The sequence below is a fragment of the Dermacentor andersoni genome, chromosome 8 (genome assembly GCF_023375885.2).
Source record: "Dermacentor andersoni chromosome 8, qqDerAnde1_hic_scaffold, whole genome shotgun sequence".
In the NCBI taxonomy this organism is placed as follows: domain Eukaryota; kingdom Metazoa; phylum Arthropoda; class Arachnida; order Ixodida; family Ixodidae; genus Dermacentor; species Dermacentor andersoni.
Genome location: NC_092821.1, coordinates 37,828,707 through 37,855,857, shown reverse-complemented (window position 1 = coordinate 37,855,857; position 27,151 = coordinate 37,828,707). Strand labels below are relative to the sequence as shown.

Sequence of the window (27,151 nt, the reverse complement as noted above, 5' to 3'; positions counted from 1 at the left end):
CGGAAGCCGTGGCCGGTAGGGTGCTTACTTCGCAATCTGTGTCTACCAAGTAGGCTCCAGTAACGAGGCCAGAAACGATTTGGCAGCACGTAGGTGGGACAGAGGCAGTTACCGCTGTCAGTCATCGGACTTACCCTGTTCTCGTGTGACTGCGGGGGAACGCACTGGCGGGTGGTGTCATCGAAACGGAGACGGTACTGGCACAGCCTGGCGGCATGAGAACAGGCCCCAGTGTGGCGTAGGCTACACAAACGGCTCCATTATAAATGAACATACACAGATTGCATAAAGTCAGCAAGGCGGGACACGTCTTAGCCTAGTTCTACCACGGGATCACCGAATCTGTGATCTTTGATGGTCAAAATCGAAGATACCGAAAGGTCGATATGCTTGTGCGTAAGTCTGCAAGACTACAGAGGTCAATATCATCACCTGAAACTAAGATAAAACATGCCTTCAATTATTCGAGAAGCGCTGACGCAGGAGACCTATAAAGGTGGTGTTTGCTCTTTCAGGAAGTAGGCATTGCATACAGCCAAGCAACTGCGGTGTTGTGCGTCACAAAAGCATTCTGCTGCGAATGATTTCTGAAGACGCTTGCGATCGAAACTGAACACAATTAGTCATGGTTTCTTTTAAGTCTTATAGCCTGAAGTATTTGGCCGAGGTAAAACATTCTAATGTCAAATATAAATAATCATATCTAAGGAAAGAATATTATGAAAGCTCTCACGCCGGTCAGAATAATAAAACGGGCAACAATAACAATAACGATTACTATATATTGCCATGTTTTCCCCAGTAAACAAACACATACTGGACATGTTAGCTATGTCAAAAAATGCAAAGCGTGCAAAATAGTGGGTATTCCAGAGATATCGACCTCAAATTTATGCAGCTGGATGGACGCAGCCGTACGAGTCTTTTCGAGCATTCTTTTGTCCTCGTTGAAAGCGCCGTGCACGAAGTGTTGCTCTCTCAGTTAGGAATGGTGACACGCTGAGGCGCGTTTCGCTCCTACCACGCATGACGTAAATATCAGCAATTTTTTTCCTTAGCGCCACATTGTTATTTGACTCAGTTTGGGTATGTCGCCGAATCACCACAACTTGATACAAGTGAGTGAGAGTAGTATAGACGGTGACGAACTGATGGATGACAATAAGGTCACTAATTTGTCCAATGATGTTATTATGTTATTTGGACAGAATGGAGAAATAGTGCACCTCTGCAGAGTGGATGCGCCCGCTGTACAGGAGAACTTGTCCCGACCTGTAGGAACCAGAGGCCAATGTCGAGAAGCCCGAAAGAGGAAATCGAATTTGAAGTATATGTGGCAGCAGCACTGGAGCTGTGTTGACTGTATAACTGGCAGAAGGAGTGTCGTGGGCCATCGCACCTTGTTAACATTAGCGTGTTCGACAGTTTCCTCAGCTTAGCCGCAACCAATAAACTTCCAAAGTTAGATGCTTCCAAGGATACTCAGGCTTTTTCACCGCTTCGCTTTTTGGGAGACATCACGTACAAGTGATAGCGAAAATTCGTTAGATAACCGAGCAGTGAATGTTGTTCGGCCAAGTGAATATGTGTATTTGTGGCATTTGTATTACTGTGCAAAAGATTGGCCAGCCGCGAAAAGTTACAATAACACTTTCCTTGTTTTTCAGGGTGGTGTGTACGTATGCTTGGATACTCACAAAATACCTTTCATTATACTCTTTTGTTTCGTAAGTTAGCGCCAAGAATGAGGAAGGTAATACTCTCACGTTTTTGCCTTGTTCGTGTCCAAAGCTTCTCCGCATAACTAGAGGCGGATGCCTTTAGATCAAGGATCCTACAAAGTGAGCATGCATCAAAATGAGGGAAACAAACAATGTTTTATCTCTTGCGTAGATAATGACAGTTTTTATATACGAAAAAAGTCACGAAATCATTACACAGGCGGCATTACACAGGCATTGTAAGCCTTATGCCTACGGCATCCTGTTATTTTAATTGTGCATTAGTCGTCTCCGGTAATTTCTATTCCCATCATAAGTACACTACGTTGACCTAAGGTTGATGTACTACTAAACAGTTCCCGTCACTTCACCTTACGGCTTTTTTCAGTTGGCCACAGAGAATTACTTGTTATTCTGAAACTAGACCACCATGGCAATGGCAACGATACAGTTGCCATACACCTTAACAAAATGACCTGTTGTCTGGCCTGACCTAGACAAAACGTGTGGCAATTATGAACGGCCAAGTTCGATATCTTTACTAGTACTTCAGCAGTTTAACGTTTTCTTTTTGTGTCATTCTACGCATACCATTTCCTGAAACCGGGTGCAGCTTGCCCGGTATTCCATCGCATATTTGGCATTCTTTCGTTGCCCCAAATTTTCGATGATTTGGGAGTAATAATTGTAACCCCCGAGCTAAATTAGTGGATAAGGCGACAATATTTGTATGAGGAATGGAAACGTGTTATTGAATAAATAATATATTTACACGAATTACTTTTTAGGTAATAATCTAGGGCACAAATATCAATCTAAGAATCGTACGCAGCTAGTGAGTTTGCAAGGCATATTCACTTGGAAATAATTTTGAGGATGGCACCGGTTTAGATATATGCGCCGTCAAATTTGCGGCAGAAATGCACTCTTTTTGAATTTAGCTTTTTCAAGAAAACAACCCTATAAGAATTTCAGCACAAAAGCAACCGGAAGGCCAATGCCTTTCGTTGGGTGTCTTGAAAATATTATCTCGAAACTGGTATAGTCTTGAGAATCTGCTCTACATCGACAAACGTTGTGAACTCACTGGCTACAATTCGTAAGTTGAAACATATGCCGTAAAGTAGTTTATTCAATATGTAATTCGTGCTATCATGTTAATTCTTCATTTTAGCGTTTGCATTTCTCGTAGAAGTAACGCCCACATCATCGAATAATTTCGCTCAACGGCTGGAATTATGCTATCAGCCACAGGAAACTTTTTTTAGTTTCATGTAGCTAAAAAACACCTGGTATGCAAGGCTTAAGGTGCGGTGTTGTGACCTCTGTCAATTTTTCTTCTAACGGTGGTGAAGCGACAGTCTTCATTGAGTGGTACCTCTGTCCACTATGTTTCAGGCAAAGTAATGTTACGTTGGAGGTCCAGAGGCACAAGCAAGGAAAGGCAGCTGATATAATGATCAATCGTAAGTATGAAAGTACGGCCGCATTTCGCACTCCTCTTGATAATTACACAGCGGCACTAAATCTTCTCAGCAATTCCTGAAGCCATATTGTCTTTGGTCTGATGACGCTAAATACTCAATTATTGTTTGCTAAATATGAAAAGTCTGTATCAAGGACCGCGATAATTACCAGGGAAAAGACGAAGAGCTTAAGAAAAAATATATAAAATTAAAGGCAACAATGCCTCTACCTGGCTCGCAAAGTTCCTAAGGAACAACTGTGCCGGAATGGATCGTGCACCGTCATTTCGCTTTGTGCCATTTCTGTAGCTGTTCATTGGCGTAGTAAATTGTAATAGCATAATTTTAGTTCAGCCGGACACGCATTCTACATGCGTTCTACAGTTGGTCGAGTGTCTGTGCCGGGCATGACACTGGCGACTCGGGAACCCGACGTTCAACAGGAGATGGTCGCGCGTAGAATGTTTTCCTTTTTCCCGCTGACTGTTTTTACGGGACTATTAGAATTATGAATTATCCACACGCGCAAATGCGCGCGTGCTATAACCAAAATTTTGTTAATATTGTCACCGATCACATGTCAAAGAGTCTTGTCAAATCAGACTTAGTGCACGACTTAAGAATGTTGGTGTTGCACACTCTGAAATGAACGGGAATAGAAGCGATAACTCTGCAATGTATGGTGAAATTTACATAAATATCGGATGCTCTTCACCCCTCAAGTTTAATTTTAACGAACGGCAACAGTCATCGGCGCTATCGTTGTGATTCGAGTGTTGTCTTTGCTTCACAATTCTGCACGATAGAGAGTCCATTCGAAAAAAAAATTATTGGGTTTGCATGCAAAAACCCTGATATGAGTATGAGGTACGCCGTAGCAGGGGATTCAAGAATAAATTTGACCACCTTAGCTTTCTTAACATGCACCCAAGGACAACTACAAGTGTTTGCATTTCGACTACAATAAAATGCGGCTGCCACACACAGGATTCCATCTTGAGCCTCCATCTTAGCAGCCCAACGCCAAAGCCACTACACCACCATGGCGTGCAGAGATAAATTTCTAAGTGTAACTTTTGGCGATGTTTACTTCTTCGCCGTCAATACAACGTGTCAATCTGTGCATGGTAGATGTACATTTCAGGAGTAGTCTTTGGCTAAAAGATAACTCCCCTTCCTGTTTTGTGTAGAACGCAGGGCTGGTTCTTCTCGACAATTACTACCCAATAAATCAAAGTGCTGGAAACAAAGTATTCGTTTTGTGCAATTATTTTAGTTGATCAGTGACGCTATTAACAGCTGCAAAGTAACTCTGTCTCCTGCCCCGCCTTCCTCTTCCTCCACCCTACAAAGCGGGACGAACACCACCTGTGCACATGAACTCAAAATACGAAGTTTTGTATGCTACGCAACACTGCATTATTGTCGGTGACGTGCCGGAGCCAACACGTAAGTAAACAAGACATCGATGTGTTTATATAAAGTTTCGCACCCGCTCATATATAGATGTTGTAAAGAATCTGTATGTGTCTACCAGAAAAAAAAAATAAAGATAACCAAACTTGAAACAGGAATGGCAGTCACCAATTTGTCTCTAATTTAAAGTTTTTATCATCCAATTTTTAATAAATGATTATTCTCGCACACATGACTACACAGCGCCCTACAAGGAGCATGTAGAATACGATGTGGCGATGTAACGCCCACATCATATTCAACCAGCAACCATCAACCATCTATTCTTAAGAACGTTACAAAGACCATTGAATATTCTGTAGAACACTATTGGAATGCTTCACGATACGTTAAGTTGTGATAAGTTTATGTTATGTTAAGAAACTGTGTGTTCTTTACATAACATACAAATCTCATGTAGGTATTGCTATATAAAAATTCTCTTCAATCAAAGTTATTAGGCCCGCTTGGTGCCATCTATTATGCGCCATGTTGAGCTGTCCATATCATATATCTTCAATGGGGTGGGCTTAACTATGCAGCAAAGGTTGCCGTGCCCACACCGATCTGCTCCAAAAACAAGCGCACTTCGTCCTTTTCTTCGTCCGCCCCTGCTTTCACATTAGCGTAACACTCCTCTCTTCACAGACGGCGACCACTGGGCGACTAACTGTTACGTGCACTGAGAGTTACGGGGATGACAGTGCTTCAGGAGGGTGACAAAAACAAGCTGCGTCTTCTTGGAACAGTGGGAATGAGACACGAGACGAGCCGCAAAGAAACATGCCAAATCACCTAAGCGATCGGTGATGACTAAAGGCCCGGTGTAACGAGTCAGAATCTTTTTGTAAGGGCCGTGCTTGCGAAGTAGTGTCCAAACCCATATTATGTCGCCTTTTTAGTACAACACTTCATATGCCATGAACTATTGCCGATTTAAGGGTGGTCCTTTGACGCCAGCGTACGGAGCTGATCTATGCGACGTCCTTCCTTTGCGTGGCGCGATTCCTGGGAACGTGTGCGCGTGAGAAGTAAAAGGCAGAATGCTGTCAAGGAAGCTGCGGGATGGTCTAACATAAATAAGATACAAGGGGCTGTTGCCGATGGTTTCATGCTTTCCAGTATTGTAGGCATATGCGAGAAAAGGCAAAATGTCAATGCAATTAGTGCCCGGTATTCACAGAGAAAGCATGTTCGTCAAAGTTCTCTTTGTGCGCTCGACGAGACCATTTGTCTGCGGGTGATACGGGGTCGCGAGGCCAAATTGACAAGTAAAGAGACACAACATCTCTTCGACAACGTCGGCCACAAACAGGCGACCACGATCGCTCAGATTCATACGAGGGATCCATGACGCAGTATAACTAAACACGGCAGGAAGCTCGTAACGTCTAACGCAGTGGCCATTGGCATCGCTGCCATTTCAGCCTAACGCGTCAGATGGTTGACGCACATTATCATCCTACGGTTGGCGTTTGTTGAGCGCGGGAAAGCGCCGAGATCTACTTCGAGCATTATGGAAGGGGTTGATGGCGCTGCCACGGGGTGAAAGAGTCCAACCGGAGTAGTATTAAGACGCTTGAATTGCTGGCACTTGTCACAAATAGCCACATATCTTTCTATATTCCACCGCATACTAGGCTAATAGAATAGGCCCGGAATGCCATGTTATGTTCTGCTGAAACCCATGAGCTCCATGGTCGCATCATCGTGGATAGCACGGAGCACGTCTGCGAGAGCTGCACGGGCCGCTTCCTCAGGCCGGGTCCGTCCCGAGGCGCGAAAGAGCTTTGCGGCGGCCCGCCCAAACCCGACTCAGCTGTTTCAAACCCGACCCGAACCGGCCCGATTCGTCCCGTTAGCACTTGAGGGTAAGCAAAGCATGGTCCAATTCTCCGTAGTAGTGAAGATACCATCCGTGGCACAGGACGTTTTCTATGGATAGTTTTGACTGTGTTAGTACTTTGTCTGGCATTGTTGCTGATAAATCAACAGGTAAAATATAAAGAAAGATTATATATTCAAACCATTATACTCATTCCTTAACCTGCGATAGGAAAACCTGTGCTACAATTGCCAAATCGTTGCTCCGTCCTCCAGCGTGCCAGATGCTGCTGGTCAGCTGATCAAAAGATAGCTAAGCGGGAACAGGGGCAAAGTGAGCATGCGCTAAGGGGAGGGAGGGAGAGGTGAGTGTGTTTCTCCTCTTGCGCTGTAGCGCAGGCTTTAAATCGCTATCCACGCGACTGAGCCCACTCTCTGTAGATGCTGTGAGGAACTAGCGACACTGAATCACATAATATGGCACTGCGAGGAGGACCAGCCTTCTCCTAACCTCATGGCCTCAAGCATGGGCTGTTGTGGTGCGCACTTGTGGCCTAGACGCCCAACTTCATGTCATAGAATGAGCTCAGGAGTTAGCCATGAAACATCGATAGACGGCCATCAATCCCGCCTGAATATACCGCGCCTAATCACCCCGCCTTACGGTGACGAAATAAAGTTTTGCTGCCTATAGTAGGCAGCTTTGAAAATTTACCGATGGCATACCGGGCCTATTACAGGCTTGATGGAGAGCCGGGGCCATTACAGGCCTAACCGATGCCCGGTCCCACACTATATACCTAACCCGACCCGAGCCCGGCCAGCGGACCTGGCCGCACACGGGCCTGTTCAGTGCTCTTGCATGTGTGTCCTCAAATTATTAGCAACCATTAAAAGGTGGTGCGAACCATCAGTCACGCAATTCTTTTTGTAGACCAGGCCAGGCGGTTGAGCTACTCTCAACCGAAAGTGCTGTAGCGAGCTTGGGTTGGAGTGAGTTTCTTGGAGAAGGGTAGAGGTTGCCATGAACTGTCGATCCGCTGCTGAAAAACCGCTCCCATAGCTGTGCTGGACACGTCCCTCATGAGCGCCAATGATGTTATTGGGTTAGGATGTGCGAGAAGTACGGCGTTTGCGAGTGCGCCCGTGGTCTTGATGAAGGCATCTTCAGTGGCGGAGTCCGAATGCACCAAAGACGTCTTGTTGTTGGTAAAGAGGTTATCCACAGCCGCTGCTATGCCACCGCAGTTCATGATAATTCGGTTGTAAAATTTACCCATACTGAGGATCTGTTGCAGCTTTGTGATCGTTGTAGTCTTGTGAAATCTCTCTGCTACTTAGATTTATGAAAGTGGGTGAATGCCACTGGCATTGAGGCAATGTTTGACCACACCAAACTCGTTCCTGGAGACGTCGATCACGATGCCATCTTCAGATAATCGTGGGAGCAAAAGTCGTACATGTTGTAAGTGCTCTTTGACGCATTTTCTCACTGCCATCAAGTCGTCGACGTAGGCGAAGGGTAGTGCACGCTGTACCGTGTAATTAAAACATTGGAAAGACTGGGTGGCGTTCCTGAGACGAAACGGCTTTCACAGAAACTCGATCAGTTCGAATGGCGTTGTAATTTGCGTTTTAAGTATGTCTTGCACAGCCACAGGAATTTTGTGGTAGGCCGATCTTTGAATTTACAGGGTCTCTTGATATCTCTCTTAAGAGGTGAACGGCGCAAGCCTAATCTTCCTCCTCTTATCATTCGGCTGGCTCTCAACCCTTACCTCTTTTCTTACACTTCTTTCTTTTAGACATTAGTTCTCACTACTAAGCATATTTAGTAATTTGTAATCAACTGTGGACATTACAGGCCGCCGTTAGACATCGTGATCATTTCATAGTCATTAGTAGTCATTAGCAGTCATTCGTAGTCATTTCAGTCATTACTACTCATTACTAGACATCTTAGTCATTTGTAGTCAATTGTGGTCATTACAAGCCGAAGTTAGACAGATTGGTCAATTAGAAGTAATTAGTAGTCATTACTATTCATTAATAACCTTTACCAATCCCTATTATAACGTTTTCATTCACTAACTGTCCCAATCAATAATTTTTCATTCTTTAATGTGTCTTTAATCTGTCTTCATCTGGCGTGATCACTCTTCGGCGGACACTCCGGCGGTCAGGCCTGCTGGCACAAACTTCGCCATGAGCCTAGAAAGGCTTTTGCCTTAATAAAAAAATATTGGCACCGTGCACGGCGACGGTGAAATCTTGCATGTTCGTTAAAGGGTACCGATACAGTATAGTCTTAGTATTGAGACATCTGTAGTTTCTACATAGCCTTCAGTCGCCCGATTTCTTAGGCAACATATGGAGTGGAGCTGCCCACTTAGAGGTGTACGGCCGAATGATGCCTAATTCGAACATGTCGTCCAACTCTACGCGTCCAACTTCGAGTTCGTACCGCGCAAGTCGACGTGGCCAAAAGAATGCAGGAGGTTCGGAAGTGATTTGGTGTTGCACGTCGTGGCAGAAGATATTTTTTTACTAGGGCGATGCGGTGAGTTCAGGCAGTTCTCGCAGCAAAGCCTAGAAGGGTCCATTGGAAACCGCGATGCTAGAGAGCGCTGAATTTGTGGTTTCCGGCGCAGCAATGTCTTGCAGAATTATGGGTTGTCGCGTCCAGGAGATGTCGCTTGACGTCTACGATAAGGCCATGGTCAGTGAGGAAATCATCACCGATAATGGCAGAAGTAATGTCGGCAACCATGAACAGCCATCGGAAAGCTTTTCGCAGGCCCAGGTTATGTGCGAGCGGACGTTGTCAAAATATCGGAATGCGAGTTCCATTCACAGCTTGTATGTACAGAATGGGAGCAGCTGTGCGATCCGCTCGTGTAGCAGGTAAAATGCTGTCTGTGCTCCCGTGTCCGTCTGGAAGCGTTGCCCTGTGACCTTATCGATGACGTAGAAGAGGCGACTTCGGCTGTTGTCGTGACCATTCACCGCCGTTAGCGGTCCGTCGGGCGGTTTCCCGAACAAGATCAAGGAAGAAGGGAGCGACGTACTTCCACACCAAAACGGTGGTAATAGAAGCAGATGGCTGGCTGATCTGCTGCACGGTAGCGCTGGTGCTTGCTGGACGAACCGCGCTGACGAGCTGGAGAGCGACGATGACGACGGGAATGACGAGAAACTTTTCTACGAGTTGCCGCAACCACCAGCTCGTTCAGTCTGTCGCACAGCTCAGTCACGGGCAATGCTCTCGATGTTGGCTCTCGCCGATTTGGAGGTAAAGAATGCGCAGTGCTCGACGCTGACGCCGACATCACAGCTGCAACCAGCCGAAGGACATTGGCAACTTCCACCTCCTTGACGACCAATGCAGCGAGCTCTGACAGAGGCTGGGTTGAAGCAGTGGCCAGCACCATCTGGACTTGAGTGGGCAAGCGCTGAAAAATAGCTGACGTCAAGAGGCGCTGTCCGGGGTGAAAGCACGAGGCCGAGAAGGTTAAGCATTCGGTGCAGAAACTGACTTGGGCAATGATTGCGCAGCTGTTCGAATGAAAGTAGCTGTTGTATTCGTGTGCATTCTAGTGAAGCTGTAGGATCTAGTATAGCGCCCTTGATTTCATCATGACTCTGGGAGGGTGTGTACGGACGAAAGAAGAGCGGCAATTACGTCTATGATGCCCGCAGGAAGCACGTCGACCACAAGGAGGTACTTGCGGGTCCGTTACGTTATTCGCGAAAGCTCGAAGTGGGCCTCTGCTTGGACAAACTACGCCATCGGGTTCCGCTCCAAAAATTCTGGCCGGCGAATGACGTTCGAGACAAGCACAGTGGTTGAAAAGAGCTCAGCGGCTTCTCTGTTGGCCGAGGCTTGCTGGCGTTTGTTGTCGGTCTTCGACATGCCTCCATTTCCTTTTTCTGTGGAGCGTTATTACCAGGCACAAGTTTCGTGTTGACCCAGACGTCAGCAGTGACCAATTGTACAGCACATGAGAGAGACGGTGAGGCGTTAATCTAGCACCAGAGCTCAAACTCTACTAACCTTTATTTCTTTTGTCCCCGGCGCGAGCTAAGCTCCCTCACCACTCGTGGCCTCTCCTGACTTCGTCATCTTTCCTAAGACGATCGCGTCTATGACGCTTGCGCTACGAGCCATTGGTTAGCGCTTTCGAGACGCCCGGTTATCTCCTTATTTTTCCCCTATTAGCCCACAAGTTTTCCGTTTTTCTGTAGCTCCTGAAGATATGAACGCAGAAGCTCCAAGCGTTCATCGCGAAGAGTGCCCTAGTAGGTGACAACTGTAACACCGTACCAGTTGTCTCTTCTAGATTTTTTTCGTGACAACCTTGTCTGTCACGTGCTCCTTAGGGTGACGAGCACCATTATCTTGGGCACTTGGGTCTTTGATTCGGCTCGTTCCGTGGGCTTCAATTATGACTGCTTTGTTTGGGAGAAATGCCCTCTCGGTTTAGGCTTTCCATATGAAGGCGTGTCCTCGGTAGTAAGTCTTCGCCGCGTCGCGTACTCATCATTTAGCCGAGCCGCCTTTTCTATCGTCTCTACAGCCACTCTATCCCGCAACAAAGGCCTCACTCAGTGCGGAATGCTAGAGTTGTTCGGGACATGCATTATAAAACCTTGTTTCCACTTTGATAAGCCCTTAAGCAACTCAACGAGGTTCACTTTCAGACCATGTGCAAACTCAGAAAATTGGCGTGCGTCACAAAGTGAACCTCGTTGCTTTTTGTTCACCCGTCAGAAACGCTGCCTGAACGCTTGAGGTGTTAGTCAATTTCTCCCCATGAACGTTGTCTTTATTACCGCGAAATTGTATATGCGGACCCTGTGTCGGAATTCGCTAAAGAGGGGCCACGGGACCTAGCGGGAGAAGAAAAGAGGTCGACAGGGGAAAAGGGGTGGTGTGATCCCCCTCCCCCGGTAGGAATGCTATATATACGCGAATATTGGACGGTAGTCACAGGGTGCATTTTCGGGGATCGAACAAGGTCGGCATCGAGTGTATCGACTTATTGATTCCACCTCCTTCCACCACGATTATTCATATTTATTCCCCCCTAATGCAAAAAAGAAACTGGTGCTGGTGGTTTACGGCCAACGACCATTGCCCAGGAATTGAAACGCGACACTAGGAGTGCGTGGCTACCGGCCCTTGTGCCAGCAAGAAGTGCCGGCAGCCAAGCCAACCCAATCTACGCAATCCTAAAAACAATTGCCGTGCCCGCATCTCCAGTGGTGAGTCTTGCGCCCAATACACGGAGCTTCGGATTAGTGGTTCTATACATTCCATCCTAGCTAGAGCTATGGGGAGACCACAAGTAGTATGTCCTACTGTGGAAGAAGCTGCGTACCGCAAAAGCGAAAATTAGGTGAAAGAATGCTGAAACGAAAGATTTATTATATTGCAGCATTATCTTCGTCGTGTCGAAATCCTCCTTTGACACTCCCAACGAACCAGAAACTTGATGTTCACGTCGACGGAGTCTCTTTGACGGCGTTAATAGATACTGGACCCAGGTGTCCATAATGAGCTGTATCCTCCGTCGTCGACTGAGGAAGGTGCCCACGCCCGCTACTACACGAGCCGCATGCATGGCTGATGGCAGCACTGTTGCCGTTACTGGAATTTGTAGTTCCCGTATAATTATCGACGACCACCACGTTCCTGTTCTTTTTACAGTGCTGACCAATTGTCCCCATTTGCTAGACCTCGGACTCGACCCTCTACGGCGCATTCAGCTTTGATCGACTGTTCTATCAGTACCTCGAACTTCCTGTACCTGCGCATATTCGTGCCGAACTGCCGAGTAACCTTAGTACGACCGCCTTCGTCCGCCAGTCGCCTAAAGTCTTGAGTCAATTTGCTGTCACCTTTTCCTCTGCATGATAGTGATTACGTCGCCTCACCTGTTCCAGATGTCCTTTTGATGCGCAATATCACTGTGCCCCACTTCCTCGTCACCGTCGCCGATAAGCGGACATGCCTCCGCGTCATCAATTTTGGTCTGACAATGGAAGTTCTGCCCGAAGGCATATGGGCTGCAACGCTGCGTGCTACTGGAGATCACCACGTCACGACGTTTTCAGTAGACGTCTGCTCAGATTATTCCCCATGTCCAGGGGATTCCATTTGCCCTGACGGCACATTTTGTCCCATGATTGCTGTGCATCTATTGCCTGAACAAACATCAGCTCTATATGGCCTTTTGGTTTCCCACCACGATATATTCGACCTCCACAACCTGCAATTTCGCTAGACTTCAATTGTTAAGCATCACAGTAGCAAGCATGTGACGCCACCTCGGGCATAACCTTCGTTGGCCCGCCAGGCTAGGTGGCCTGCCAGGGTCAGTTAGGCAATATAGGTCACCGCACCAATAAATACCGGTGAGCACAGCTGCTCGGCAGTCAGTCATCATTCGTCACCACCACGCTGCGAAGCGTCCGCCTAACGGAGGGTGCCTCGAGCCCTTCGTTGTTCACAAACCGGGGTGGATTGTGACACTGGCGACGAGGACCCACGAATCATCAAGCGCCGCCGCGAGCGGCGAAACACAGCCCCCCGTTGCTGCCGCCACGCGGGTGTACGAAAGGCTCGAGGCGTTAGTGGGAGATGGGTCCGCCTGGCCAATTTACGAGGAAGAAGTCCACGTTTTTTTCCGGGCAAACGACAGACCCGAGGCCAAACAGCCGGAAATTTTCCTGGCCAGCTGCGGGACCCGCGTATTCAGTCTCCTGCTCGACCTTCTCAAGCCAGCCACGCTGCATGTTAAGACGCTGGGGGAGCGGCTCGCCATACTGCACTGGCATTTCAACCCAGTACCGTCCACACTAATGGAGTGTTTTCGCTTCAACAACCGGAGCCGCCGGGAAGGAGAGACCGTCGGGCAGTTTGTTGCTGCGCTGCGAGGGTTAGCGAGTGCCTGCTCCTTCAGGGACCAACTGGATTCGCTGCTCCGGGACCAAGTCGTCCGCGGCGTCAACAACATCGCCATGCAACGCCACTCCTGGAGCTTCCAGACCTCTCGCTGGACGACGCCGTGAAGCTAGCGCTGGCAACGGAAGCGACATTTCCCGTGCGACTGGCTCACCGTCGGCGGAAGTGGCGGTCAACAAGTTGCCGACAAAGGGCAGTACCTACGATCGCTGTGGTGGTGCCCACTCCCCCTCACAGTGCCAGTTCTCTCACGCACGATGCTTCACGTGCGGGAAAACTAGGCACCTGGCACGCGTATGCCGAAGGGGGAGGACGATAAACGGACAGCAGCAGCAGACTGATTCAAGCCCATGTACCACACAAGCCCGCGGCCAGGGTAGCCACCGCAAGGGTACGCAGCGGGGGCGTGCGGCAGCAGGCTCGAGTTCTGCCGCGGCCAGGCTCCACCTCGTGGCCGAGGACCCACCAATTTTCGACATGTGGCACACAGGCACTGCACTGTCGTCTTTGCCGCCGTACATGCTGGCTGTCGAAATCGGCGGGCACCCTATTTCCACGCCGGGGCGAGCGTGTCAGTAATCTCCGGGAAACTCTTAAATCCTACCTTACCCGGCGTGTCCGTCGAGGCTTCGGGCATGATGCTGCGCAGCTAATCCTGGCAGGTCTCCCAGGTCAAGGGTAAGGCACAGGTCAGCGATCGCTTTGGCGACAGGGAGGCAACCCTTTCCCTGTATTTAACCAAGGGGTCCTCGCCGAAGCTGCTAGGGGGAAACCAGATTCATGCACTGGGAATTCGTCTGCCAGAGTACCAGGAAGCCAGCCGGCATGTGGTGAAAGACCTCCCCAGCCTCCTGACCAAGTTCAAGTCCTTGTTCCAGCCAGGGTGGTCACATTCGCCAGCACGACGGCTGGCATCTACGTACCCGAGAAAGCCCGGCCACGTTTTATCAAGGCTCGCCCACTGCCGTTCGCCTTGAAGGACGGGGTCATCCAGGAGCTGCAACGGTTACAGCGAGAGGGCATCCTAGTGCCCGTCAAGACATCTGAATGGGCCGCTCCCATCGTACCATTCCTCAAGCGAGATGGCAGTGTCAGGATCTGCGGGTATTTCAAGGTTGCCATCAACCCCGTCGCTACCGTTGAGAAGTACACGTTGCCCCGGATTGAAGATCTCTGGACATCATTGTCGGGTGGACGGAAGTTCACCAAGCTAGACCTCAGGGATATTTACCAGTAGCTGGTGCTAGGATGCCTCCCGAAAGTGTGTCACAATATCGTCAAATTTGGGGCTCATCCATACACGCGCTGACCGTTTGGCGTGGCCCCAGCCCCAGCCATATTTCAGAGGAAGATGGACAATCTCTTCGGGGGAATGAGGCACGTGGCGGTGTACTTGGACGACATCCTGGTTACTGGCAGCGACGACAGCGACCACCCGCAAAACCTTGCACAACGTCCTTGCACGGCTGCAGGGCGCCGGTCTCAAGCTTAAGCTGGAAAAGTGCATTTTGCTGGCCCCAGTGTTGAGAACTTGGGACATGTCATTTCACAGGCTGGCCTAGCCCCGGCCCCCCACAAAGTTGAAGCTGTGCTCAAGGCGCCTAAGCCCCAGAACAAGAATGAGCTTCAGAGCAACCTCAGTCTCATCAACTTCTACAGGAGTTTCCTGCCGAACCTGTCGGAGCATCTACAGTCACTCCATCTTCTGCTTCCAGATGGTCAGCAATGGGTCCGGAAGAAGGAGCAGCACCGGGCTTTACAGCGCAGCAAGGAGCTACTTACCATGGCTCCAGTGCTAGTACACTTAGATCCTGCCAATCATGTGGTCCTTACCGTAGATGCATCGCCGTACGGTGTGGGAGCCGTCCTGGTGCACAGGACAAGGATGGCCAGGGACGCCGTGTGTCGTTTGTTTCTCGTCGGCTTCATGCTGCAGAGCAGCGCTACAGCCAGCTGGACAAGGAAGGCTTGGCCTTCATGTTCGGTGTCGAACGCTTCCGCCAATATCTGTGGGGCCGGAAATTCAAGGCGGTCACGGACCACAAGCCGCTGTTGGGGCTGCTGGGGCCTGACAAGGCAGTTCATGTGCAGGCGTCACCTCGAGTGGTACTTTGGGCCTTGAGGCTGGCAGGTTACATTACCAACTGGTTTACTGTCGGGGAAAGGAACTGGGACCTGCTGATGCCCTGAGCCGCCTGCCCCTGCCAGAGGTGCCTGATGCTGTCCCAGAACCTGCTGAAGTGTTCATGCTGCTGAACCTTGAGCTTGAGCACGCGTACCCGGAGGTGCTCTCCAGATCTGCGGTATCGCAAGCGACCAGCCGGGACCCAGTCCTGTCTCAGGTGGTCAAGGCGGTGTCCCGTGGCCGTTGAGCTGAGGCCACAAGGCCGTTGAGCTGAGCTTGGAGAAGGGCTGCCTTGTGTGAGGTTCCAGGGTGGTGATCCCGCAAAGTCTCCCGTCCAGGGTCCTGTAGATGCTGTATGCAGGTTATCCTGGCGTGGAAAAGACCAAGCTCGTGGCCCGGTCCGATGTTTGGGGGCCTGGCCTAGACCAGGACATTGCTCACATGGTGCAGAGCTGCCAAATCTGCCAGGAGCATTAGTGGGCCTCATGCCATGTGGAAATTACCCCCCGGCTGTTCCCACGGAGACCTTAGTCCCGCCTACATGTGGATTTTGGGGGACCTTTCAAGGGCCATTTATTCCTGGTGATGGTGGATGCTTTTTCGAATTGGGTGGAGGTTCTACCTGTCACCTTCCATCAGCACGCGCGACCATTGTGGCGCTACGACAGGTCTTCGCCATCCAGGGGTTGGCGGACGTCATCGTGTCCGCCAATGGTCTCGCCAGCACAGAGTACCTGGCCTGGCTGACGAAGAACGAAATCCGCCTGATGATGGTTCCGCCGTACCACCCTCCTTCGAATGGTGCTGCAGAGTGGGTGGTGCAAACCATCAAGGACAAACTCAAGAAGAGCCAGACTGGGGATTTGCGGACGCAAATTGCCCGAATACTGTTTCATTACCGGACCACACCGCACAATGTGAATGGCCGTGCCCCCTGTAAGCTCCTGCTGCGTCGGATGGTTAAGACACCCTTGGACATTTTGCATCCGGACCTCCGATCCACAGTGCTCCTGACGCAGTTGAAGCAGAAGCTGGCTGCTGACCAAGAGTGCGGTCCCGGGCCTTTGACGGAGTTGGGAGCTCCAGTTTTCGCCAGGAACTTCCGTCCTGGCCCACCCGGGTCCGCCGCACAGGTGGTGTCTCCTCCCAGCGCCTCATCGCTGCTTGTTCGCATGCCAGACAGGGCCACATGGCACAGACATGCCGACCATGTCAGGCCATGCCTCGGGACCTGGCCAGCACCCTCGACGGCCACTTCCGGGTTCCAGCCCGCAGGAGGACTAGCGGCCGCACCAGTCACTTCCAGCGGAGCACCGCCCACCTCGGAGGCGGCAAGCGTTCCCAGTGGTGCAACGCCCGTTGAGCCAGTGTCGGGCCAATCACCACTCACAAGGCCGACCACTACGGACCCTCCGGATGGAGCGAGGCTGTCTCAGGCAGCACCCAGCATTGCAGCACCCGCCATTGCCGCACCCGACCCGTCACCACCGGTGCCCAGGCGGAGTACTCGACGGTGGACGGCACCGGACCGTTACTCGTCTGGATAGAAGGCACCATCGACCCGGCTAGGACGGAGGCAGAGCCTCGTGCATTGAACTTAGAAGTGTTTTTGTTGGCGACAAACAAACTGGGGGTAAGTTAGTGTAGCAAGCATGTGACGCCCCCTCGGGCATAATCTTTGTTGGCCCGCCAGGCTCGGTGGCCTGCTAGGGTCAGTTAGGCAACATTGGTCACCCCACCAATAAACAGCGGAGAGCACAGCTGCTCGGCCGTCAGTCATCATTCGTTTCCACCACGCTGCAGAGCGTCCGTCTAACGGAGGCTGCCTCAAGCCCTCCCTTGTTCACGAAGCCGGGCGGATCGTGAGTCACATAAATACTGGTGGTTCCTGTCCTATTCATCGCCGGCCATATCGAGTTTCTACTTCAGAGCATAAGGTTATTCAAGATGAAGTGAACCAGATATTTGACAAAGGCATTGTTGAACCTTACACGGACCCGCCGTGCTTGCTCAGTGGCTATGGTGTTAGGCTGCTGAGCACGAGGTCGCGGGATCGAATCCCGGTAACGGCAGCCGCATTTCGATGGGGGCGAAATGCGAAAACCCCCGTGTACTTAGATTTAGGTGCACGTTAAAGAACTCCAGGTGGTCGAAATTTGCGGAGTCCTCCACTACGGCGTGCCTCATCATCAGAAAGTGGTTTTGGCACGCAAAACCTCATAATTTTAACCTTAGACGAGTCTGTGGGCATCATCCGTGGTGCTTGTTAGAGACGAAAGATGGCACATGGCGTTTCTGCATAGATTATCGTAATCCAAACCATTTACCAAGGAAGACGTCTACCCCTTGCCACGCATTGACGACGCCCTCTATTCTATCCACGGTGCCAACTACTATTCATCAATAGACCTTCTGTTAGGCTATTGGCAAATTTATCTGGATGTAAAGGACCAAGAGAAGAGCGCGTTCGTAATCCCTGAAGGTGTATATCAATTAAATGTTGTTTCATGTGGTCTATGAAATGCTCCAGCAACGTTCGAACGTATGATGGATTCCTTGCTTCAAAAGGTTCAAATGGTCAACATGCCTCTGCTACATAAACAACGTTGTCACACACCTTGAGCGCTTATCAGCTGTTCTTCAAGTCTTCCGCGAGGCTGGGCTGCAACTAAATTCCTCAAAGTGTCACTTCCGTCGTCAACAGATTACAGTGCTGGGCTACCTCACCGACACTTCCGGTATTCAACCAGACCCGGCGAAAATTTGTGCTCTCACGTCGTTTCATGTACCTCAGTCTACCAAAGACGTCCAAAGTTTTGTAGGACTCTCCTCCTGCTTCCGACGCTTCGTTAAAGACCTCGCAGCGACTGCCCGACCACTTACTGATCTTCTGAAGAACGACGTGCCGTTTACGTGGGGCCCCGCTCAAACTGGCGCGTTTGCCGACCTCACCAACATTCTCACCACGCTACCTATACTGGCCCACATTGACCCGTCGTCTCTTATAAAGGTGCGCACCGATGCCAGTGGTCGCGGAATCGGAGCCGTCTTAGCCCAACACCTACAAGGTCAAGATCGTGTTACCGCCTACGCTAGCCTCCTCCTCACAGCAGCGGAGCGCAACAATTCGATTACAGATTGTCAATGCCTGGCTCTCATCTCGGCGGTTTCCAAATTTCGCCCGAACTTGTAGGCACGCACTCCTTGGTAGTCACGAACCACCAAGTGCCCTGCTGGCTTTCCGTAATTGAGGATCCTACCGGCCGGCTTGGTCGCTGGGCTCTGCGGCTACAAGAATATTCCTATGCAGTGGTGTAGAAGTCGGGAATTACACCAAGACGCACACTGTTTATCACGCTATCCAGTGGACGAGCCTACTGACCACAATGACCCCGATGCCGACGCTTTCATTTTCTCCGTTTCTGAGCTGCTACACGTTGCCGACGAGCAACACCGTGATGCCACCTTGCGCGCCATCATTGATGGCTTGGAACCTTCACCTTCTGATTCGTTCCTTCACCTGTTTGTTCTCCGCGATAGTGTATTATACCGCCACAATGTACGCCTCGACGGTCCTGCCCTCCTCCTCGTTATTCTTAAGCTCCTCCGGGGAGCTATTCTCCAAGAACTTCACTATTTACCAACGGCAGGTCACCATGGCGTCTCCTGCACCTACAACCGGATTCGCCCAAGCTTCTTCTGGCCAGGCCTAGCCCGCTCCGTCCGGAAATACGTAGCGGCGTGTGAAAACTGCAGCGCCGAAAAATACAATGGACACTCCCTGTCGGGTGCCTTCAACTGCTCGAAATTCCTGTGGAGCTGTTCTTTCGCATTGGCTTGGATTTACTTGGCCCTTTTCCCCTATCCACGTCTGGCAACAAGTGAGTTGCTGTGGCCACAGATTACGCCACGCGCCAGGCCATCACCAGAGCACTTCCAACATGCTTCGCCACGGATGCCGCCAATTTTCTTTTACTCGACGTGATTCTGCAGCGCGGTGCTCCACAGCAACCGCTCGCTGAACCTTGGTCAGACATTTGTCTCTATATTCATCGCCGACATCCTGCAGTCCTGCTTAACCAAGCACAAGCTGACTACGTCTTACTGTTCACAGACTAATTGTCTCACAGTGCGTCTGAATCACACCCTAACAGATATACTTGTAAAGTATGTGTCGTCCGACCATACTGATTGGGGCCTTGCCCTGCCGTATCTCCATTTTGCGTATAATTCTTCGCATCACGACAGTCACGACAGTGCCCGATATTCCCCGTTCTTTCTGTTGTTCGGCCGCGAACCCACATTGCCGCTGGACCTATCCCTTCCATCTGCCGCTGCAGAGAGTAATGAGTCTGCACTTGACGTCATCACCAGGGCAGCCCAAGCATGCGAAATTGCCCGTGCTCGCCTCCTGACCTCCCAAGAGAAGCAACGGCGTTTGTACGATCGTCAACACAGAGACGTCCACTTTTCGCCTGGATTTCTGGTACTGCTGTGGTCCCCGACTCGTCACGCTGCCCTGTCAGAAAAACTTCTGTATCAGTACACAGGCCCATATCAAGTGCTTCGTGCCGTGACTCCAGTTACATACGAAATCGACCCAGTCATCACCAGCGCCTCATATGCCCCGAATTCCACTGAGCCGTTGTGCATGTCGCACGCGTCAAAGCGTATTACTCTCCTCTTATCCCCGATATTTAGACGTTGCGGGACGGTGCATATGCCGCCAGGGATAATGATGCATACATATTGCATGTTGCTTGTGGACGATGCACGCGGGCGCCCCGGCGAAGACGACGAACACTCTCTGGTTCTCGAGCGGTCGGCTGAACTGGCCAGCGCTGGAGTTATCCTTTGTAAATATAATTTGTATATAGTCTCCAGTTCTTAATCCTTCGTTCGCGTAATAATATAAACTTATTGCGAAGTTTGACTTGCATGGTGTAACACTCGGTGTAACGCAGCTTCGCTGTTCGACCATCTTCACGGACTGAAAGCGGCGGTGATTTTTTCCTCGTAGTTCTTCGCTTCAGTCGCCTCGAGCTTTGTGACTACACATGTCAACGAAGTCACCAACCCGTGCGACCATGTGTCTGGAGCAAACTTACAACTGTTGCAAGTTCTTTCTAACTAAACTTAGGACAAGGCAACGGCCTCGCCAACCTTGTGTAGTTTAATCCACTAGTCCATATGACATAATTTGAAATCACTTGGTCGACTTCAGTTGTTACTGCACTCGCCTTCTGAATTTCAAGCTGTAGCTTTCTACTCTCTTGGTCTGCCATCACTTGTCCATGTTCTTCCTGGTTCATCTGTTTTTCGCGTTCTTTCAGGCCTCCTGCTTTCAGGGTGGCTCATGTACGGTGAACAGCGGTGTGAGGTCAACGTTCGGATCACTTACCCAAAGACACGCACAGTTATCGGGTTGTCAACCCAACAAACCACACGTGCACAGGTTGCTGACGAACAATGGTCGCAGGCAACGTCGAGTCATTCCTGGCACCAAGCAGTGGAAGCAGGCACCCGGCTGTCACTCGGGTGGCCATGTCGAAAAGCTTCGAGTGCGGTTGCGATGGCGGCAGATTCTTGGCAAGACGTAGTGGCACCAGGCGCTCAGTTTGGAGTATCTTACAGCAACCAAGCTTTACAGATGTTGATAGGCCATTAGCGCTGTTTTTTTTATTGGCGATTAGTGATCTTCTGTTTAAAACTGATAGTAATTGCCCATGTATTCGGCTGCGTATCTTTTAGCCTAGTTAGTTATTTTCTTACTTAGTTCATTATGTATCGCGATTTCTCGTGGGCAGCAGGGAGAATATAGAACACTTACTTTGCCACTGTCCTCAATACAGCGCGCACCGGCCATCCCTAAGTTGGCACGACTTGACGACAGGCCGCTTTCAGAACAGAGTCTTGGAATGCTGACATGAACTGTCGTCGCACCAAAAATCAGTCAAGGCTTTGTTGACCTTTTTACGGGGCAGTAGCCAATTAGAAAGACCATAATGATGCCATGCCGCCCCTTTTTTTACGCCTTTCTTTTTGTCCCCGTTCTTTGTTTCCGTCCTTACTTCCCCTTTCCATTCCCCTAGCCCAGGGCAACTGTGGTCAACCTTCCTGCCTTTCTCTCATTTGCATCTCTTTCTGTATCTCTGATTTCTCGCGCAAGTAATATTGACCGCTTCCAGATGTTTACCTCAACGACTAAAATATGTTACCTGGCACAGGCGATTTTTCTTAATTTTGTATAGTGTAATAAAAACGCACCGTTTGTGCCATTCTGGAAAAACATGAAGATGGCAGCCACAACCACAGCAGCACGCTGGACTAGAAGTTTGTTTCAAAGATGGAATTTCCGGACTTTAATTGTTACAACTTCAGAAGATAATTGTTGATCTGTCCTTTTTCCCTGGCGTAAGAGTGATAGTGATAGCGTTACACAACCACTACTCGATGCTCTCTTAACGGATATACGATTCTGTGAATCACCAACATGAGCACGTACACAGCGGGAACTATTGTAACGGTTCTTTATCATGGAGAGCGTTTCTGCTTCAGTTCAAGGTCATGGTACCCATGGGACACGAGTAGCTGTGCTCTGATGTTCATTGTAGGCCCACATACAAAATAATTTGCTCTCGAAATCTTGTCGCCAGACATATTCTACAAGAAACTGACGGAAGCTCTTGTTTTTGTGTCAGATAATCATCACAAACAAGAGCTGTAGGCTGCTTTTTTTAACGAACTGTCGCCAAAACTGGCTACCTTGCAAAAACTGGCGTTTCTCACGCAAAGGACGATGCGCAAAGGTCGCATAGAGCATTTACCAAACGTGGCAAACTCCGATCAGTAGTATAGCAGTCATATTTGTACAATTGTCATAAATAATCTCAAATAGGCAGCAAGAATTGAATTGTGGCACCAAACCGAAATTCCGCGACGTAGATCACTCGGCCCCACAAAAACGCATCATCATTTTCGCGATAAAAGCTACAGAATTTCTGAGAATTGTCTACTACCGCGTAATCATTGTTTGCCTCGGCTAGGACTTTGTTTTTGTTAACTTTGCCTACTTGCTTTTCCTATGTCATGCACGTGCACCCATGGCCTTTCCGTTGGCAAAGCATGCTTAAACTTTAGTATAATATTGTCAAATTTTCATGCACATACGGCTTTTTCAATGCAATCGTACCAATTGAGCCGGAACGCCAGGAACGAGCACGCCTCGACCGAGTAGAGTGTTTGAAAGGGAACACCAGCTGACGCAGTAGTGCGTGAGGCGTTGCGTCAGGGCAGAGCGCATCATCTCGAAGCCATGTCACCCTCGCCGTGCCTCTCGTTAAGCCTGTGTAATGCCGCGTTCCTCCTCCAGGCATGCTCTTCGCCTGCTTTCTCACTGCGCCTCGGTTAGATCCAAGGAAAACTCACTCGTTTGGCCGCGAGGTGTTCATAACTCGAAGTTCGCTCTGCAGTGTTCAATTAGATATTTGGCCACCCCAAAATCTCAAGTTGGCCGACACACAAATTACATGTACGCCTACGCCTACAGGAAGCTTCACCATGCATTTTCGGAAGAGCCGTATGTATCTCTATTGGCATTCTCTTATCAAGCGGAGCTTGTATTGCCTCACAAGCTTCGGTGGCCGTCTGGTGAAGCAAAAAGCATAGCTGCTCCCACAGCAGAGCAGCTCCATCAAAGGGCAGTTTCATGAGTTGACAGCTGCGCCGACGCCGGAGCGTGAGTCGCTGTCAAGGATTGCAGCTGCATAAGCACGCGCTCACGCCACGCCCGCAGCCAATCAGAGCCGTTTCGCTTCTTCCAGGGCTGAAAGGGCAGAAAAGGGTGTCGCGCGCACTGCGCCGGCATTCTTTCCGTTCAGTTCATTATCAAAAAACGCGTGGGAAGGCCACTCATTCTGTATTATCCCAGGGAACTGGCAGCGTTCGACGAGCAGCGGCGGGAACTCACACGCGAAAGGGCTCCCCGTGCTAAGAGAGCCGGAGCCGCAAGCAATCCGACACCGTCACATATGGGTTACTTAACCGTGAGGAAGATGAGGTGCACGCAGGACAAGCTGCAACGACACTTCTGAGGCCTATTTGAGAAACCAGCTGCTCGCGTGGCTGCGAGGGCTTGGCGCCGTAGCAGAATGTGTTATTAAACGATGGTCTTAAATGGAAGCACGAAGTCATGAAAATGCAAGCCAGTGGTCGACGTCGTAAAAAATGTTGCGGTGAAACTTTGTTGCCTGTCGCTGGATATGCAGGGAAAATGAGTCGGCGTTTCTTCCACCGGGGCTCGGATTGCAACCTTCACAGCAGTTCTAGCATGTTTTTTTTTTGTAAACTTGCAATTTCCAGACTGAATCTATGGATATACCAACCGGGATAGTGAACTATACTTCCCTTTGATTGAGGGGCAGCATACCTTTTGCTTTGTGGGCATGGCGCAAAGTGCAGCTTAACTTGTCCATCTGCCCGAATATTCGCTTCTGGAAACAACAATCCAATTTCAATATAACAGCTTAGATTAAGCAAAAAAGCAAGGAATCTCGTCGGCCACAGTTAAGGCGTCTTGTGCTCTTTGCAGCTGTTAAGACGCGGTGTATGTGGTAGATAAGTATTGCAGCTTGGTAACACATCGGCTATTCGGCTCAACATAAGGGACATTACTAACAATTAAAGGCCGTTTGGTTTACACATATGCTCTCTGTCTGCGTCGAGGCTCGCTGCGGGCACAGGTATCCCTGTAGCAACTCATAGAGGCGAAAAACGTTTGTTTTCTTTGAATGTTTACTACGAGATTGTGCCAAAACTAATGACTTATTTGGATCTTGTTTTACCTCTTGTTTTCCAGTTAGAACATACTGCACCTACTGGGTCAAGAAGAGCAATGTGAAGAATCGGCACTGGGCTTGTGACTTCATATTAAACCATTACTGCCGAAGCCCAGAAATTGTCATTAAGGATACAAAGGATTGTTGGCCTGAATGAAATGCATAAAGATCAAAATGAACTACACCAATACAATTTACGATGATGTTCAATGTCAGCCAAAAGCCGAAAGCTTCTAGTTGACAATTCACTTTATTAAAGAATGGTGCGACGAAGGTGCTTATTTGTTGAAATGGGGACATCTCGGAAACGCTTCTTGCTTCATTGCGCAATTTGGAACAGCACATCTGCCGCAGTCATTAATTTACAAGCTGAATCACCGTATGCGGACTAACCTTAGAGGTCTGGCGCTATTTACTGGAACACTTTAGGGAGCACGCTTAAGTGCTTAGTGAGCTTTGAGACCGCCATCACGGAACGCAACTGCTGTCCTCTTTACCATCGCGGTGGCTTTGTAGCACTTAGCTACGTTTGGGTGGATGTCTCATCTTCCGATTAATAATTACTCCTCTCCAACTTGCGGGCTTCCGCAGAACTATTACGTCAAACTGTTGTCTTTGCTTCTTAGTTGTCGATGAATTTGACTTCGCCTGCCATCTGCTAGCTGCCATGTTAGGCCAACTGGTAGATCAGCTGCCCCGGAAAGGCGGTTGTCCCAAGTTCGATTCCCTGACCAGGACGAATTTCTCCTCAAGAGCGAAGCTTTTCTTTCGAGGAACCCGTATGGGCTTCCTTTCTAGCACTTAGCTGCATTTGGGTGGATTACCCTTCTCCACCTTGCCGGTTTCCGGCGAACTATTGTGTCAATAAACCTTCTCCCCTTGCGTCCCTACGCCTTCTCCCCTTGCGAATGTTATTCAATCACAAGCTGTTGCTGATAATGTTCCGCCTCATAAATACAGAGCTAGGTAGTGAAAGTTTTACCCGTACTGACCTCACTAATACACGAGGTTTTCCGCACGTCACAATTTGCTCCTTCCTAAAATTTGAATTAACTATTGAAAATTTACTGTCATGTTGTCAGGGATATCATTGTGAAATTTGATTCCGTCCGATATGAGATCATACGCATTTGAAGCCTTCAAGCGCAAAGCTAACGCGCATTATAATAAATCTTTACTGAACTCCTAGTATTTTTGCGCGATGTGAACATTATTAAATATATCTGTATTGTACTGTTCCTCATCTTTTTATATATGTTTTGTTTATTTCTGTCCCCGTCAATACATTACAGCATTGCTGGTTCCCCATGCTACCACCACCTAAATCTGTATTGAAACCTTTGTTGAAAGAAATGGCCCAATGTAGAAGAATGTAGAATGTAAAGCTTTCGCACTGATCCTGCCATTTTGTGCATCAATCTGTATTGAAACACTTTTCTTTTTCTTTCCGATGATGACTTTTCCGCGTTCCATGTTCCACACACTACTACCACACTTTGTTATTCAAAGCTCTGTTTTTTCTTTTCTTCTTCTTTCTATCCAGTTTTCTTTTGTTTTCGCTGACAAACACAACCTTTGTATAATGTAGCCTACTACTGTTGCCACAATTGTACTAACTGCCATTTGTTTCTTGTTTAGGAGGTCCCCCCAACAGTTTTTACTTCAGGACCTCTGATTGTGCAATTATACATCACCTGTTTGTGCTACTGTTTTTACTACTAATGAAAATAAATTTAACTGCAACTTGAAATCTGATTGCAAGTATGCGTGACGGGAATGGTGTAGAGCTTTCTGGAAGACAGGTGGGCACCAGCGATTACTCTGGAACGTTCGATGGCTTGTGTATAAAACCCGACGCGCTTGACCGTCAGATGAAATTTTGACTTGATTATTGATTATTTGACAGCATTATTATTGAATATTTGACAGCAGAAAATTGACTTTTGATTATTTGACAGCCGATTAACCGCAAACAGAACACTAGCGCACGTGCAATATCACGTGCTTGTTGATCCACAGTTTTTCCTCAGTTAAGTCCGCCAGCTTCTTCCACTGCATTCATGGAGAACTTTCCTCTATATGCTTGAGGTAGCGATGACGGTTACTTCCGCGCAGATAAGTATGCCAAATACTTATTCATTCATGTACCCTAAAGGCCCTAACAGGCATTACACAGGGGCGAACGACAGTGTGAAGAGGTTACGTTCACTGGGTAATCGACAGTAATTAGACAAACACTAAATATTCACGTGCAGCATCAGCTTGAAGGATGCAATGCAATTAATATATTACAAGACAACATAAATCAGAATAGTCAGCACAAAGTGTTGAACAAGATATATCGACAACTCTACGTTGGGCAGGTGCTTCCATTTTTTAACAAATAAATGGCTATCGCGCGGCTAAGAGGTCGCTCGCCGTTTTGTTAAAATGGTAAGAGAGAAACTCTGAAGTGAGCGTGAGTTAACATGGCCAGCAGTATAATTCCATGGTTCAATCGTTGGATAACGAGATGAACTGGTTTCGTATGATATTATGAAAACGGCGAATTACTTTGTTAAATCCAGTGACAGTAGGAGAGTAGCGCTACCAGCCATGGAGTTAATACCACTAACTCTAGAGGAAAACCTCCCCCTTAGCAACCGTGCCTTGACGCCTCAGTTGGCCTTGGCGCCTCAGTGTTGCTGCCCTGTGTAAACGCACCGGCACCAATGAAGAGATGCCATTGAGACGACATGCGCAATCACAGATCTAAA

The 27,151-nt window shown here is 49.0% G+C and overlaps 1 long non-coding RNA gene across 1 annotated transcript; it reads left to right on the top strand.

Annotated features, from left to right (window-relative positions):
* Window positions 1-2,850: 2,850 nt before the first annotated feature.
* On the top strand, window positions 2,851-24,588 carry LOC129383560 (uncharacterized). The gene is made up of 3 exons (XR_008611452.2): window positions 2,851-3,187; window positions 4,541-4,636; window positions 24,416-24,588. It is a non-coding gene; the product is annotated as an uncharacterized lncRNA (long non-coding RNA).
* Window positions 24,589-27,151: the final 2,563 nt, after the last annotated feature.